This window comes from Neoarius graeffei, chromosome 16, assembly GCF_027579695.1.
Source record: "Neoarius graeffei isolate fNeoGra1 chromosome 16, fNeoGra1.pri, whole genome shotgun sequence".
NCBI classification, from domain to species: Eukaryota; Metazoa; Chordata; class Actinopteri; order Siluriformes; family Ariidae; genus Neoarius; species Neoarius graeffei.
In genome coordinates this window covers 20,502,288-20,516,620 of record NC_083584.1, presented here as the reverse complement: position 1 = coordinate 20,516,620, position 14,333 = coordinate 20,502,288, and the positions used below count along the sequence as shown (strand labels likewise).

The following is a 14,333-nucleotide window of genomic DNA, read 5'->3' as shown; positions in this document are numbered from 1 at the left end:
GCTGATTAGCCGCCAAGCTAATATAGCAACTGTCTGATGCCAAGTAACATCAGTGAGTAACCAGGTTTTAGTTCAGATCTTGTGTATTATTATTATTATTATTATTATTATTACGTTGACATTAATATTCACCAGACTAATCAACCATCGACTTCATTCATGTGCCGTGTTCTTGTTTCTTTGATAGTCAAGAATTTCCTTGATGTTACATACCTGGTTAACATCGCAGTAAAATGTAATCCAACACTGAGACTTTTCTTTCACCGAGTGGCAGCTGTCTTCAACTGGGGCGGGACTAGGGATGGCGAAAACTAAAAAAAAATCTTGACCAACCACCGAGCCTCATTAGCCGGTTAAAGTCAGTTAACCTATGAGTTTAAACAGGGATGCAAATGGCGCGCCTTTTTCACGGCTCATGCAGATCCTATTTTTTTTTTTTTTTTAGGGGGGGGGTGTTGGAGTGTCTGAATAATTTAATCAGAGTAAATTCTGTATTAAAATTACTACATAAGCAAATTCTGTTACAGTCCATGAAAAAGCCGTGAAAAAGTCGGCATCTGCGCCTTTAGTTTGTGTGGAGAGATATGATCTGCAATAACATGCATTATTGGCTACAGACCGAAACATACTTTCAGAATGCACTGGCCAAGGCAGGACTAAACTCCATGTGCCTTCTAATAATAATTAAAAAAAAAAAAAACAGAATAGTAATTTGTAAGCTAAAAAGCCTGTGTCTACACTTTTCTTTCACAGCGGGAGGGCGGGACATGACTGAATGGGTGTTTCTGATTTGTCAGCTGTCTTTAACTGGGGCGGGAGGGCGGGACATGACTAATTGGGTGTTTCTGATTTGTCAGCTGTCGTCCTTACACCGCATAGCATGCCCGAAGCGTTTACAAACACAGAATTCCAGGTTCTCCGCTCCAAAATCGGCAGCTTCAAAATGATTTTATTTTATTTTATTTTTTTAACCGACAACCAAAAAAAAAAAAATTAACTGGTTGACGTTGATTCGGTCAACCACTGGTCAAACGGTCATCGGTTAACATCCCTAGGCAGGACATGACTGAATGGATGTTTCTGATTTGTCAGCTGTCGTGCTTACACCGCATGGCATGCCCCAAGCGTTGACAACACAGAATTCCAGGTTCTCCGCTCCAAAATCGGCAGCTTCAAAAAGATTTTTTTTTTTTTAACCGACAACCAAAAAAAATTAACTGGTTGACGTTGATTCAGTCAACTATCGGTCAAACGGTCATCGGTTAACATCCCTAAAAGGGACATACTTTCATATATATAAAAAAAAAACGAAATTGGTCCAGGCGGCACGGTGGTGTAGTGGTTAGCGCTGTCGCCTCACAGCAAGAAGGTCCGGGTTCGAGCCCCGTGGCCGGCGAGGGCCTTTCTGTGTGGAGTTTGCATGTTCTCCCCGTGTCCGCGTGGGTTTCCTCCGGGTGCTCCGGTTTCCCCCACAGTCCAAAGACATGCAGGTTAGGTTAACTGGTGACTCTAAATTGACCGTAGGTGTGAATGTGAGTGTGAATGGTTGTCTGTGTCTATGTGTCAGCCCTGTGATGACCTGGCGACTTGTCCAGGGTGTACCCCGCCTTTCGCCCGTAGTCAGCTGGGATAGGCTCCAGCTTGCCTGCGACCCTGTAGGACAGGATAAAGCGGCTACAGATGATATGAGAAATTGGTCCAGAATATGCACTTTAAAGTTCAACATGCAAGTTAAACTGCTTTGTTACAGATTACTGAGGTATATGATAGATTGAAAATCTACGGGGATCCCTTATTTATCTATGATCGAGTAGTGTTGTAACAAAAATGTGCATGAAAATATGACCAGTGGTTTGCTCCATCTTATGCAACCCAGTGAAGAGAATCGATTATCATGACCTATTGATCACAAAGGGATCTGAACCTAAGACCTGCCACCTTAAAATAAGTTGCTGTATTACTATAACTGTAGTGATTTAGAATGTTTCTGATGCAATTACCGTAATATATGTATAACTAAGATACACTGAAAAGAAAAAGCAAGGCAACTGCATATTATAAAGTTTAAATTTGGCACTTTATTAAATGGACTAGATTAAGATTAAAATATATTTAAAGGAAAAGAACTTAATTCATGCATTTAAGTTTGCAGAAAGATTATGTACTTATAAACACGTTCATGAAGAGAATTTAAGTGTCAAATGTAGCATAATTTCGAATAATAATGAGAAGCGTATTTGGCAGCGTGATGTCACTGTGAGCCTTTAACGAAAGAATAATCCGGAGCCGCCTTTTGTTAAACGGATCCCAGTTACATCACACTGCCAAAAATGCTTATGATTATTATTTGAAATGATGCTATATTTGACACATTTGGACAACTTCACTTCGTGAGAGTGTTTAAGTACATAATCTTTCTGCAAACCCAAACTAATGAATTAAGTTTTCTACTCCTTTAAAGCAGATTAATTCTCCTCGGCTTTTGCTTGGCCCGATGTTGGGCAGCCCTCTCATAGTCCGTCTCGCTGTCATCCATGCTGATGTGGATCAAATTGTCCAAGTCTTCTCCTAGCTTATTAAAATCAGTCGGCTTTGTCCGTCTGGTGGGGGACAACATCGGCAGCCAATGAGATCGCTTATAATGAATCGGAAAATTCCGGGATGTCTGACGTTTTCTTTCGATGTTTTTATTGACGGTTTGAACATGTGATCTTGACATGGCCAACAGATTAGTTTGTTTACATCATACCACACGGACATATTACTTTGACAGAATCAACACCCACATTGGAAAAAAAGAGCGCTTGTTTAACACAGTCAGTATGTAAATGGATCTGTTATTTGCTCTCCTATGTATCTAGTTACTTGTGGGTAGGAAATTTAACGTATTGGTATAAATCTAAGCGTATCGGATTTTAACTAAAGCGACTAAGCGTATCGGCAGGCAGAGCAAGCGTATTGGGCCTGATGCGCTAAAACGCTTCGGGGAAAACCATGATATATACAGTGGTGCTTGAAAGTTTGTGAACCCTTTAGAATTTTCTATATTTCTGCATAAATGACCTAAAACATCAGATTTTCACACAAGTCCTAAAAGTAGATAAAGAGAACCCAGTTAAACAAATTAGACAAAAATATTATACTTGGTCATTTATTTATTGAGGAAAATGATCCAATATTACGTGTGTGTGGCAAAAGTATGTGACCCTTTGCTTTCAGTATCTGGTGTGACCCCCTTGTGCAGCAATAACTGTAACTAAACTAAATGTTTCCTGTAACTGTTGATCAGTCCTGCACACCGGCTTGGAGGAATTTTAGCCCATTCCTCCATACAGAACAGCTTCAACTCTGGGATGTTGGTGGGTTTCTTCACATGAACTGCTCGCTTCAGGTCCTTCCACAATATTTCGATTGGATTAAGGTCAGGACTTTGACTTGGCCATTCCAAAACATTCACTTTATTCTTCTTTAACCATTCTTTGGTAGAACGACTTGTGTGCTTAGGGTCGTTGCCTTACTGCATGACCCACCTTCTCTTGAGATTCAGTTCATGGACAGATGTTCTGACATTTTTCCTTTAGAATTTGCTGGTATAATTCAGAATTCATTGTTCCATCAATGATGGCAAGCCGTCCTGGCCCAGATGCAGCAAAACAGGCCCAAACCATGATACTACCACCACCATGTTTCACAGCTGGGATAAGGTTCTTATGCTGGAATGCAGTGTTTTTCCTTTCTCCAAAACATAACGCTTCTCATTTAAACCAGAAAGTTCTATTTTGGTCTCATCCGTCCACAAAACATTTTTTTCAATAGCCTTCTGGCTTGTGCACGTGATCTTTAGCAAACTGCAGATGAGCAGCAATGTTCTTTTTGGAGAGCAGTGGCTTTCTCCTTGCAAGCCAGCCATGCACACCATTGTTGTTCAGTGTTCTCCTGATGGTGGACTCATGAACATTAGCCAATGTGAGAGAGGCCTTCAGTTGCTTAGAAGTTACTCTGGGGTCCTCTGTGATCTTGCTGACTATTACACGCCTTGCTCTTGGAGTGATCTTTGTTGGTCGACCACTCCTGGGGAGGGTAACAATGGTCTTGAATTTCCTCCATTTGTACACAATCTGCCTGACTGTGGATTGGTGGAGTCCAAACTCTTTAGAGATGGTTTTGTAACCTTTTCCAGCCTGATGAGCATCAACAACGCTTTTTCTGAGGGCCCGTTTACACGAGGACGCTGTCGGGTAAAAACGACTAAATATTTTATCAGAAGTGTCTTTCGTTTACACGAGGACGGCGTTTCCGAGGCTAAAAAACGGATAAAATTGAAAACGCCTTCCAGAGTGGATAAGTTAAAAACGGCCCCCGTTGCATATCCGTCTAAACTACCCAATACGCGAAACTCTGCTCGGATCTGCTCACGTCGGGTACGCGTTTACGTCATACATATGTCATATACTGTACATGCCAGCCCGGGAAGTAAGAAAGTAAGTAAAAAAAGTAAGAGCATGTCTGATTACATCGATCCAACGGACCTTCAAGCTGCTCTGTGTTTTAATGCAGTAGATGTGTTTTCCTGCTCACCCGCCCGGCTGGAGCTCCTCAGTTTGGTGTCGCCAAGTTACGCACGCACGCGTGCGCCGCCTATTCAAGCCGCTCGTGAAACCATAAACCCGAGACTGAAAACAAAACTAGCAGCCGAACGGGTTTATTTTGCTGAGATGGACACTGCCTTTTCTCTTCTTCACCGAAACAAGAGTGAGTGTTACTTAATAAAGGCAGATTAAAAGAGTTTCGGTTTGCTCCTGCTCCTCCCTCGAGCACTACAGTACCTCAGCCGGACCGGTGTTCTGTAAAGTTATCCTAGCAAGTTCTCATACAGACCGGTTTATTATTCAAAACAAGTCATTACAAATTATTTGACTCGGCCAAAGACTCGACCAATACGCACAAAACATAAAAATCGGCAAATGCGTGAAATTCTCACCGATTTTCTATCAGCCCAGCTGATCGGTGGGACAAAACTACTGTTGAATTTTCCTACCCTCCTGGATTTCGCGCATGTGTAGTAGGCTTGGTAGGATAACTTGACAGAACAGCGGCGCAGATGTGCAGATCAGACAAGACAGAAGACGTTGCGCATGCGTGCAGACATAGCGGAGACATTTATGCGTCACCGTATAGACGCAGATTTCCTCCTTGAAAACGGTCGTGTAGACGCGGAAAAAAGTGAGAACGAAAATGGACTTTTGCGTTTTTGTTTTATACCGTCCCCGTGTAAAGTGGGCCTGAGGTCCTCAGAAATCTCCTTTGTTCGTGCCATGATACACTTCCTTAAACACGTGTTGTGAAGATCAGACTTTGATAGATCCCTGTTCTTTAAATAAAACAGGGTGCCCACTCACACCTGATTGTCATCCCATTGATTGACTCTAATTTCACCTTCAAATTAACTGCTAATCCTAGAGGTTCACATACTTTTGCCTCTCACAGATATGTAATATTGGATCATTTTCCTCAATAAATAAATGACCAAGTATAATATTTTTGTCTCATTTGTTTAACTGGGTTCTCTTTATCTACTTTTAGGACTTGTGTGAAAATCTGATGTTTTAGGCCATATTTATGCAGAAATATAGAAAATTCTAAAGGGTTCACAAACTTTCAAGCATGTGTGTGTGTGTGTGTGTGAGAGAGAGAGAGAGAGAGAGAGAGAGAGATGATTTATATTTTTTTAAAGACATTGGGCCATTCTGTGGCTGGGAAGTTATTTAATTTGATGGGATTCCCGAGCAAATAATGTGCATGAAATCGCTCGCTTTGCGCAGAGGAAGTCCGTATGCGCATGCGCAGGTTTACCTTTGACCGTGCAGTGACCGTTCCATCATTCTGTCACTAAACCAACAGCTGATCACACCGAGGTGCTCACTGACCACTTGTATTTAATAGTTTGGTCCTGCGTTTCCTTTCCTTCGTATAGAACATAATGTCTTTTCTTCTCACTTTGTTACTGTAGTCGGTCTTTCACATTACATTCGCATCCTCCGTTTTTCTCTCCTGTTTCAAATTTGTATCCCACAATGCCTTGCACGAGCAGGGAAAGCCCACCACATGATGCATGATGTAGTATCTTGAATTGGGTCATGGTGAAGCAGGAAAAAATAGCAGAGAATTTAGGGCCACGGGGCCCTAAATTCATTCATTGTTCTATTTAAAGAAAACAAATAAAATTGGAAGTCTGTGATTTTTGAATTCGGTAGCTTTTGGTCGACTAAACAAAAATAATTGGGCATCAGGGAAGATTCTTTTCTTTTTGTGACCTAAACTTGAAAAATCTGAAAGGCAGTACAGCTTTAAGTGGTGTGGGATCCCTCCCTTTTTTCAATACATCTGCTTATTTTTCAGACTTGTAGCCTGTGGAGGTCATTGAGGAGGGGGTGGTTGTTGTTGGTGTGTTTTTTGTTTTTTGTCATTTTGGGACACGTCATGCTGCATGTTTTCCTGCAGGAACTTTTTTTTTTTTAAATCCATATTTTTCATCCTGTTGAGAGCGGGATCTTTTGGAGAGGCGAGTGTCATGTTAATGGTATGCATCTAGCAGCACAGGAAAAAGCAGCCAGGCCGGATTATTCTCTCTCACGCCCTGCCGTTGCTCAAATCTTTTCCTCCGTGTGCGCTGATTGGTGCCTAGACGTCGTAACTAGTTAGTAACTTCGTAACTGAAGTCAGGTGGGTGGGGCACAGTGTGTGTAACAGGATACGAGTCGAGCAGGGTTAGTCTGTGGGTGTGCTGTGCCGTGTCTCGTCTCGCGTGTCTCTCTCTCCCTCTTCAGCTGGACACGGTGAGTATATTTTAAATCTCCTCGCATCTCTGGAGGAATCCTCCTGTGTGAAGCTGTCAGGCTCTGTGGAGTACGGCGTGGGCGAGGTGCGAATATTTCCATCCGGCTTCTGCTCAGTGGAACGAGCCACGTTTTTATCCAGGTCCTTTGCTGGTAAATACCGTATGAAGCGTCTGGAGAAGAGTGCTTATTTCAGAGAAGGAGCTGCCTGTAAAGCTCAAGCTGTGGAGTTTCTTCTGGTTCTGATCGAACCGCTGCCTCATTGTTGTTTCGAGTGGCTGAAATACTCTGCGAACAGCATTGATTTGCCACTCTGAAGCTTATAGCGTGGGCTCAAGTGGGAGGGAAAAGCTAAAATAGAAATGCAGCTTTCTATTCGTGAAAAGATTAGTGTATATGGTGAAATGACAGAGCTGATTCTGCATGAAGTCATCGAGGTGGAGTGAGCGAACAAGTGTGAGAGACAGGCTTAAGGATCTGGTGAAGAGGCCTTCTCGTTCTTATATCCTCACTCTTCTACGACAAGCGGGTCAATAAAACTCCATTCGTGGTTGTTTGTACAAAAATGTATTTGTGCTGGCTCTGTCCCCCCGCCTTTTTTTTTTTTTTAACTTTTTTTGTGATTTAGTAGTGTTCTGAGAGTGATTTCGACCTGTAACGTTTTATTTTTCATTCACAGTATGTCCTGAAGTGGATTATTTGTTGTACACCACAGGAACCTCATCTCATCATAAATGGAGATGCGTGCGTGCGTGCGCGTGCGTGCGCGCGTGTGTGTGTGTGTGTGTGTGTGTGTGTGTAAAAAAAAAAAAAAAAAACCCGTCCATTTATAGCTAGATTTAATGTTGTGAAAAATCCTGAAACTAGTTAGTTCCTGTTATTACTTGTTATAGCAGTCATTAGTAGTCGTTCCTTCGCCTGGCTTTGTTTCTTGCTTTTATAAATTACTCAATTCTGATTGGTCAATCAAGGAGGGCTTTTTTTTTTCCCTTAACACGGGGCCGTATTTCTGAAATGCTATTGGCTAGTTCGTTGCTTGGTTACGATTACAAAAATTAGCAAATTTTGTCAACAAAATGGCTGACTCAATGCCGCGTTTCGCTATATTTGATGAAGAAATGTAGCCTAGTAAACTAGACCCACCCGCCTAGCGGCCAAAAATATTTTTGCCTGCGAGTGGGTCTAGCCTCGCACCATATCAACAAAGCACCCCGGGCATCAAATCGTGCCCGCCAATCACAACGCAAGGTTTTTGTTTGGATTCTTTGGGCGGGCTTTTGCAGGAGTGACGACAAAGCTGCGCAACGCTGGAGAAAGCACAGCAGGAAAGATGGCTACGGCTAGTGAACAGCGCGCGTTTGACTCCGCTTTGGAATCAGTTTTAGAAGAATTAGGCTACGTTTACATTACGTCGAATCAGCGGATCATCAGATTAACGTTCTTAAAACGATTCGCGTTTACACTAAAACCGTTAGCCGTGCACACAGCAACACCAATACACGGATACGCTCGGCTCCGCAGGCATCCTGCGCTCCAAATCACTCCGCCCTGAACTGCGAGTGCCCTCTGGAGGGTGCGCACTCCGGCCCTGCGCAGCTCACACAGCGCGCGAGTGAAGTGCATAAGCCACGATTCGGGACTGAGCCGCTGTGTGTGTGATCCCAGCGCATATCACTTACCACTTGCAAGTGGAAGGATGGCAAGCCTAAAGACAATCATAACTACACAATGGGCAGTATTTGCATCAGTATTTGCAGTATTTTCATTCTTTTATACTCTTTAATGAAAGGTGATACAAGGCGGAAGTCTGCGCCGTTTTTCAGCAGTCGCGTCACATGACCAACGCCAGCGAATCAGGAAGGTGGATGTCACAGTGACGTTGTCCAATGACGACGCCAGCTAGAGCTCAGCACAGCGTATTCGCGTATCTCAATGTTTACACAGCACCGGACCAGATACGATCTAGATTGAATTCGTGGACGCTGGCGGATTCCCGTTTCCCTGCTTTTCCAGGTGGTTTAATGTAAACGGACAGTGCATCCGCGAAGAAAACGAGACAGATACGGTCTAATGTAAACGTAGCCTTAGACTTGGAATTTTCGTTGAAACATGAGCAGGAAGAGGCTCTCCGCTCATTCCTTTTCAAGAAGGACGTTTTCGCTGTTTTGCCGACCGGCTATGGCAAAAGTCTGATCTACCAGCTGGCTCCGCTCGTAGCCAAAAGGATGGGGCTAGTTTGTGCAGTACGAAGAATTAATAAACAGCTTTGAAACATTACTTTTTGATTGTTTCTTATTTTCCCGTTATTTTAAATTTAAGGGAAATTATTTCACCAAACACCACTAAATAAAAAACTCTCAAAAACAGTTTAAGCAAACCCTTGAAAAACACTTGAAAAAAAAAAACGAGTGTATGTTAAGTATGTGGTACAGACCCCAAACTTGTGGTCATTATCTCCAAGCTTCTTAATATCTAGAACCTGTTTATTAATTAATACGCATTTTGAAAAATTATTTATTTCAAGGCCTCCCCCACTGCTTTCTGTCGCTCTGACTACGTCACAGTCACTGTTGCGCTGATTGGTCAGAGCGTTGGCCTATACGCACAGAGACAGTTTGAAAGACAGCGGGTTGTCCCTACCCACACCCGTCAGAAATGTCTACGAGTGAGGCCAGACTAAATATACACATTTAGTCTGGCTTGCCAGGCTAGAAGAAATGAGAAACCTGCAAGCGAAAATGAAAATACCAAAAAAGTATGAATTTTTGGCTTTCTGTGTTTTAAAGTGCATATCCTGGACCAAATTCGGGTTGTTTTTTATATGAAAGTATGTCCCTTTACACACTCATCCAGAAGGGTAATTTTGCACAAGGCCATCTGTCTACAGCAGAAAAAAATAAAATAAAACGCGTCTGGAAAAATCCCAAGGGAGTCTGGAGCCAGATTCGTGACGTCACCTGCGGAAGCGCCAGCAGGCTGCGCGAGCTTTGCACGGTTTCAGTGCACAGCCTGTGTAGACCAAGTTTAGCAGCGAGCGATTTTGCGTTGAAATATAGAATTGTCACCTGAGCGCAATTGTCACCTGAGCGCAATGTGGGAAACAATGAGTACTAATCCCATCAAGATTGGTGTTGCTACACCCTCCTACGATACATCTGTTAACCATTTTAATAATTACGCGATAACGTTGAAGAAATTTGCAGAAAACCACCAGGTCGTTTTCTCATAAACAAACCAGCGCTGACGTAGGATTCAGAGGGAGGCGTCCTGCACGCAATGTCACGAAAATCAATGTTTGCCGGGAAATCCAAATGCCAAGTTTTTTCAGAGGCGGACCAATTCACCTCAAATGGTGAACAAAAGCATGTTATTGATATTTTTACTTGACTTTATAAATGGTTTTAGTATGGTTCTTGAAATGCCTCGGTATTTTCAGTCTTCATTTAATTCATCTAGCTAAACTGTTCTTAATGTCGTCTGTGTTGGTTTATAAGTAAGAAATTCTTTCAAGTCGTTATTTTTTTTTCAATATTATGAAATACTGATGGATAGTTTTAATGTCGAAGCTATGATCATTAAAACATGCACATTTTCAGAGCAATTTTCTCTTTCAGGAGATGCTAAGAACGATCTATTTTATGCAAGATTTACTTGGTTTTTGGGGCCATGTGGACTCTATACCCTCAGCTTCTGGGTGTCTGTGTCCCGCCCACCCCCGACCCCCAGCATTGTTATTTACTAGCTGGGAGGACTGTATTGTCAAATACCGTGACCGAGGTCAGTATTCAAGGCCGAGGTCACAGTATTTCACCATACGGACCGACCGTAAGCTGGTAAATAATATATTTTATTTTTTTCTTTACCAAATTCTAACAGAAAACGAGAGCGCCCAAAAGGGAAGGGAGAGCCAAGCCGCCATTTTGAATCCTCATTCACGGCTGTAATGCAAATGGCTTCCTCCTCGGTATACAAGTGCACTTCCATGGCAGGAAAAAAAACTACATTTTGCTGCCTATGTAGTCCCCTATTTATACAAAAGTGAGTCATTCAGGGTTCAGCCATGTTTTTTGCTCGGTGTTAGCAACATTTACAGGTTTTTAGCTTTCTCCTGAAATGTTTTCTTTTATTTCTTCTTCCTCAGGGTAGTAAAACTCGCTTTCGCTGTGAACACTGTCGTTATCGCTATCCATGATGCAAAATTAATGCTATTCTCCTGAGAAATAACGAAAATAAATGTTGACAAAAATTGCTACGATTTTTGTTGTTGTGAACGAGCGAGTTGCCAGAGGTCCATAACCGGGGTCTGTATCGTAGGATACGGACCCGCTCGCCAGCCAATCAGAGCACAGAATTTGATGGAAACCGGACCGCGAAAAAAAAATAATTTTTTTATATCCCAACCCCCCCCAACTCTGATTTTTACTTTTTCCATTTCACAGCCTTGCGACACAGTTTGTCCAGTCAGAATCGAGAACTTGATAGTGTTTGTTGTGCAGCGCAAATGACAGTAGTTTGGTTAGATTTTTGTCTCGGTGCCAGATTCTACAGCACACATTCGCTGGTCTTGTGGAGTCCGTGCCTCGATGGGGCAGTGCATGCTTACATGCCATTTATACACACGTGGAAATTATGTGCATCAAGGATATATTATGTATTCAGTTTTGTGTTTATCCATGATGGTGATATTAAAGTCTGATTAGGCTTGCTGCTACTGCTATCCAGTTTTGCATTATGGTTCCACCTCTGGGCGGGTTAGACGTTTCACAGCAGCCTTCCATTTTCCACGATTCTGCACATCAGCTACCGAAAGACCGTACTGCTCGAGATCACTATCGACACCCTCTAACTAGGGATGTTAACCGATGACCGTTTGACCGATGGTTGACTGAATCAACGTCAACCGGTTAATTTTTTTTTGGTTGTCGGTTAAAAAAAAAAATCAATAATATCGTTTTGAAGCTGCCGATTTTGGAGCGGAGAACCTGGAATTCTGTGTTTGTAAACGCTTGGGGCATGCCATGCGGTGTAAGGACGACAGCTGACAAATCAGAAACACCCATTCAGTCATGTCCCGCCCTCCCGCCCCAGTTGAAGACAGCTGCCACTCGGCGAAAGAAAAGTCTCAGTGTTGGATTACATTTTACTACGATGTTAACCAGGTACGTAACCTCAAGGAAATTCTTGACTATCAAAGAAACAAGAACACGGCGCATGAATGAAGTCGATGGTTGATTAGTCTGGTGAATATTAATGTCAACGTAATAATAATACACAAGATCTGAACTAAAACCTGGTTCCTCACTGATGTTACTTAGCATCAGACAGTTGCTATATTAGCTTAGCGGCTAATCAGCTCAGCTCCAGCTATCCCATTCCCAATGGCTGTGCACAATTAGCACGCAAACTAAAGGCGTAGATGCCGCCTTTTGGAGGGAAGGGGAGAGAATGAAATGACAGCGGTGTCTGGAGGGGGAGTGACAAACACAGCTTTTATGTCTGTGAGCCAAGTCGGTGACGGCTTCAGAGCAACTTCAATACCATGCAGTAATGGCGTGTTGATATTGGTAACGGCGTTATAACGATTGTAGCTAATTAATTAGATTACCCGGCGTTATAACAGCCTTTATTTTAACGCCGTTATTCCCATCACTGAATGTTATGTACTTCTTCTAGCACTTGACTTTATTTTCAACGCCATCATGGCCGACTGAAACGGTCTCTAAGCTGGAGCCATTTGTCCTCCGCTCCAATACAAACCCCTCGACATCAGTGCCGCGTTTGACTAAATGTTTCGCGCTGTAGAAAAGGTAATGTGAGTGGAGGGAAGCGACTGGGACTGAATGTGCGGGTGCTCGCGGTTAGATTTAGAATAGATTCTAATAATTCCAATTCTAGAATTTTAAACTCGTAGGTTAACCGACTTTAACCGGCTAATGAGGCTCGGTGGTTGGTCAAGATTTTTTTGTTTTCGCCATCCCTACCTCTAACCAGGTTTTTCGGGGACGGCCCGTAGGTTTTCGCCCACACGCGTCAAGATCAACAACCCTGGAAATCGAAGCAGCACTGCGGCGAACACGCCCATACCACCTCAAGCGTCTTACAGCAGCGGCTGTGCTGGTATCAGTGAGGTGGAGCTTTCCTAGCAGGGAGGAAGTTGTAATCTTGGCGTCTCCCCACAGACCCATCTAAGCATGGAGCACTCATTCCTTTCTATACGATACAGGTCGGCCTTCTTCACAGGCCAGCACTCGCTGGCATGGAGCACTGTGCTTCGTATACAAGAGTTGTAAACGGAGCCCCGGGTCTTTTGGGAAAGGCTTTTGCTTGTCGATGGCGAGTAGCTCATGGAATTTCCCCCCAAGCAGTTCGGACTCGAGTGATGGTGGCATCTTCACAACCACCTCCTGCTGATATCGAGTCTCTCTGGTAACAAAAGGAGTCAACCACCTTCATGAAGTAGTGTCCAGGCAGTTATAAAGCCACTTCTAGTCCACATACTGACGCCCGTATGAGATTGATGTACCGGTCGAGTTTTACAGCAGCAGAGCAAGGAAGATATTGTTTGGTCTGTTCACGTGTTCTCCAAAAGTAAAGTGAAAAAGCAAACACTCCTCTCTGTTTGCTCTGCACTCAGCATGCTGCGTTTTATGTGCCTCATTAGTCATCTTTACATATGGATGAATTGCTTTCCTTTTCCAGCACTAGTGTCTGCAGTGCTGCAGTCGTCTTCTCTGTGGTCTGTGTTCGTTCATTTTCTTTTCTCAGCGCGATAAGGAAGCATGTTCTTGCAGCGGCTTAGCAGTTTGTGGTTTCCGTGTTTCTTCCACAGAAGTAGTATTCCAGCGAAATGGAGACATTCTTAAATGAAATTAAAAAAAAAAAAGGAAATGGTGATGGACCGAAATGATGGTGCGAGCAGACACGCTTCTTTTTATAAACGGAAATTTTCATTCCAGAAGGGATGTGGAGTGAAGTGGTTATGGAATCAATTTTGTGCCAAAATGTTCATACAATACTTTTGAAATATCAAACAAAAACGACAAATCAAAATACAAAAAAAGTCAATTTTTTAGACTGGCAAACAAATTATGCGTGTAATCGTGCAAAATATCAGTCTATTACTCTTCAGAAACCTTTTATTTTTGTTCCACGTCTTTCTCAGTTTTGTTTGACGTAATTTATTTTGGTTGCGATTCCAGCTTTCTCGTTTGCGCTCCCTGACTTTTTTGCTTGCAGTTTTGGCACAAACTTCACGTGTGGGTGGGCTGTCCAGGAATGCATTCCCATTGGCTAACTTGTGTTTGACTGACTGCTACGCTCAGCCATTCCCCCGGAGGCTGTTGCGGCCATTCCCTACTCGGATTGTGGCGGGCTGTTTGACGAGTGACCGATCCATTGATGGTAAACAAGGATCGAGTGGACTTCAGTGGCGACTATGATATTGAATTAATTCAACAAAGTGTAAATTCAATATCATAGTCGCCACTGAAGTCCACT

General features: G+C 43.0%; 1 protein-coding gene across 3 annotated transcripts in view; it reads left to right on the top strand.

Annotated features, from left to right (window-relative positions):
- Positions 1 to 14,333, top strand: part of hycc1 (hyccin PI4KA lipid kinase complex subunit 1) — a 154,927-nt gene that overhangs the window by 21,514 nt on the left and 119,080 nt on the right. The window contains exon 1 of one of the 3 annotated variants that reach the window (XR_009656789.1): positions 6,729 to 6,836. The exons of the other annotated variants lie outside the window; for them this stretch is intronic. The gene's annotated coding sequence lies outside the window, so the exon portion shown is untranslated. Of the gene's footprint in view, positions 1 to 6,728; positions 6,837 to 14,333 lie in introns of those variants that run through there. 3 annotated transcript variants of the gene reach the window in all.